Source organism: Buceros rhinoceros, unplaced genomic scaffold (assembly GCF_000710305.1).
Source record: "Buceros rhinoceros silvestris isolate BGI_N320 unplaced genomic scaffold, ASM71030v1 scaffold23102, whole genome shotgun sequence".
In the NCBI taxonomy this organism is placed as follows: domain Eukaryota; kingdom Metazoa; phylum Chordata; class Aves; order Bucerotiformes; family Bucerotidae; genus Buceros; species Buceros rhinoceros.
The window spans coordinates 37,155-40,688 of NW_010401445.1; the positions used below are offsets into that span (position 1 = coordinate 37,155).

At 52.9% G+C, this 3,534-nt stretch overlaps 1 protein-coding gene across 1 annotated transcript in view; it reads right to left on the bottom strand.

The window, feature by feature from the left end:
* The window catches only part of FANCM (Fanconi anemia, complementation group M), a gene marked incomplete at its 5' end in the record, with an annotated part of 39,473 nt that overhangs the window by 21,493 nt on the left and 14,446 nt on the right, over positions 1–3,534 (bottom strand). The window lies entirely within an intron of this gene.

The window sequence follows — 3,534 nt, forward strand, 5'->3', positions numbered from 1 at the left end:
GAAGGGAGGTGTGCTGGAGCTGGAGTAACATCCCTTTACGCCCCGCTGCTGCTTCACGGTAACACTGCCTGCAAGCTCGACACGCACCGCAACGCACAGCAGAGCTGCTGGCCACCTAACCTCGCTCTACAAACAGTCTTCACCAAGGATGCCTGACCAGAGCACTCTCGAATCAAACTTCACCCTGGAGCACCCCAACCCGTGTGCGGCTGCTGAGCACATGCAACGCGCGGGGGAGACGTTCATCCCGCCGCAGCATGAGCCCGAGGAGCTGATGCCCGCGGCAGCAGCCATCCTGCCTCTGCCCTGCCTGTGCCTCCAGCGGGCACTGTGCCCCTGCGGGGTCTCGCTGCAGAACGCAGCACCACTCTGAACAGCGTTAAACTCAAACCAGGCAGGAAAGCATGATTTTGAACCTCATGGTTTTCCCAATCTTACACTGAAGGACAACTTCCAATCAAACTGGTAAGAAACCACTGGAGCTTTCCAGAGAACATCCCAACAAGCCCAGGGGACACACGGGGATGAGGAACTCGGGGCTGCCTTTTAGGAAGGGAGAACCAGCTTTGGGGGCAAGAGAAGGGCAGTGGATTCATTTGCCTTGGCCTCAGCAACGCTTCTGATGTGACCTCCGAGCTCAACTCGTGAGATGTGGTTTGAATGAGTGGACCATAAGGGCGGGTGGAAAACTGGCTGGACCACCATGACTGAAGTGTTTTGAGGACTGGTGTGAAGTCTGGCCAGTGGCCAGCTGCCAGGGGCATCCTCAGAGGTTCTTAGCATTCCCCATTTTTATTACTGCCCTTAACTACCACACTGGGCGCACCCTCCTAAGTCTGCAGCTGATACCGGTGGAGGGGAAGCGGCTGACATGCTTGAGAGCAGAGCTGCTGCCCAGAGGGTCCTCAACAGGCTGGCACAGCCCTCAGGACAGGAAAATGAGACAGTACAGTGCTCTGGTGGCAACAGAGACGATCACAGCCAGGGTCCATCAGCAAGACAAGGGAAGTGATTACTGTCCTCTGGTCATCACTGCTGGGACCACACCCGCAGCGCTTCTCTAGCTTTGGGCCCCCAGTATAAGTAGCATCCAGAGAGGTGGCCAGGACTGTCCCTGGACTGGAGCACAAGGATGTACACGGGAAGACAAGCGAACTCTGCTCGGTTGTAAGAGGAGAGGACCTTATTCCCACCTGTATCTAGTGTACGAGCAGAAGGAAGACACGAGGCAGGGCTCCTGGGGGTGTGCTGAAGCCAGAGATAACAGGCACAGCAGGAAACAAGGGAAACTTTGATTAGATATTAGGAGAAAATTTTCTCACCTCGAAGGTGATTGAACACTGACGCAGGGGCCCAGAGCAGCTGTGGGTCTCTGGCTCTGGAGATCCTGAAGGCTTGACTTGTCAAGGCCCCAGCCTCCTGATCTACACAGGCCCTGGATGGGACCAGAGAGCTCCACAGGTCCGAACGGGACTGCCCTGTGGTGACAACGGTCACCCTCACAGCAGGCTCACTAACAGCAATGGTTTAGAAACGAAGGTCAGTTTATAATGAAAGGTCTTTGGTCTGATTTACGGCATAACTACACCCATCTTTTCCTGTACTCATCAGAACTGAAGCTGCAGGACGACTGAGTTAGGACAAGTTTGCCAGTAACAGGGAACCCAGACGCCTCCTCCACACTCACACACGCCCTCATGTTAGCAGCATGACAGATTGTTCTCCTCAGAATTGCAGGGCAACAAGTTTTCACTGAGTAAGGACTGCCACAGTGTGGTGACTGCTCCAAGGCCATCCCACTGTATAGGTAACATACCTCATTCCCTTCCCTTCGCTGAAACCCAGTGGGAACACATCCCCTCTTGGGAAGACCATCGATACCTTTAGGAGTCGAGGATGACTTCAGAAGACATGAACAAAACCAACACGAAATCACAGTCAGTGCTGGCAGAACAGACTCGCTGCAGCTGGGCTTCTCGTGAAACAATGGTGGTGACACTGGTGTTCTTGAACCTCGACAATTTGGTTTAGGTATCAGAAAAAGGCCAACAACCACTGAAGTCTAAAAAGTGGGTGTCAGCGCCGATTACAGCTTCTGCCTTGTCAGCCTGGTCAGAGCTACTGCTGGTGCTTTTTCCCTAGAAGAATTCCAGTGGGTGGAGCGATGTGTCGTGTTGTAACCTCTCACATTTGGTGGAGTCATTGGAAGGCGTGTGCAGAGTGCCAGTGACATCCAGGTAGGATTTCTCCCCTACCTGATGGGAAAGTTCAGCATCTCCACCCATGACTAGTTAAGACAGATCAGAGCAGGCTGGCTGGAGATCAATCCAGATAACACCTGAAACTCGGAGGTAGGAGGCAGCTGGGTGAGGTAACAGGCAGTCCCAGTCTTTTGGCCCACAGTGTACCATGATTAAGCTGACTTTCAGCTGTCCGATTGGAAGGAGTGAAGCCAATTGTTTATCCCTTGTCACCCATCCATAGCTCCATCCCTTCACCGCTGGAGCAGATCCTCCAGCACTTCCCCAGACTGTCCGCAGTCTCTGCACCGTGCTGTGGGCAGGACCGCTCTGAAGATTTGTGGCCAGAGCTCCTACATTATGACTGCTCTGAGCAGAGCCCTGCATGGAGAAGGCAGCAGCACACACCCTCTGCCTGCGCTGGGTGGCCAGCGTAGGAGCTAAGCAAAACATACAGCGATGACCACGGTGGAGAAAGCCATTGGTTTGGGTCCCGCCTGTCGAAGGGACGTCCTCTCTGCTCACTACAGCATGGAGCTGGGCTGTCCATCCCCATGAGGGACAGCGTGCAGATCCCTCCATGTAAAAGTTCTGTAAAATCTTGCTAGATGCCCTGCTTTGCTTGTCATTTTTGGCACCTACTTCGGCAGAGTTGGGGGAGAAGCCTGAAGACTCACCTGGTGGCTAACAGATTGATCCATATTCTAAGGCTGCCAGATGTTGGTTTAGCAACAACAACCTTTAAGGCGCTTGGGAGCCCACAGAGACTTCTGGTATCAACACACTTTCACAACAGGAACTCAGGTCACGAGTGCCTGGTTTGGTGGTGGGAAGAGAAGTCCTCAATCAGAAGAGCGATTCTAATCTTTTTAACCATTTCTCTGCCTCCTGACTTCCTTCAGCTCTGCCCCGAGCCCCCTCTCTCTGGCACATGCTCTTGACCCAAGCTCAGGAACACAGGCTCCCAAGGAAGCAGGAAAGTCATTGTTCCGTGGTGAAGTGGGGAAGCTCAGCTCAGCTCTTGAGAGTCTCTTTCCAGCCTTCCATTATACCTTCCCCCAGCAAGGAGCACAGCTACAATGTCTCCATTCTCTTCCTTGATTAGTCTAGTTATTTGGGAAACTCTGGCAGCTTAGCAACAGATTCTGATGACCTAGAAAACTTCAGCACACTGAAAAACAACACGTTCGTGGAACACAGAGGAGCTAAACTGGAGGAAAAAATAGCATGGTGGACAACTGAGATCCTCAGGTACTGCCAAAGATCAGATCACCCCACACACATTTTCTCATCC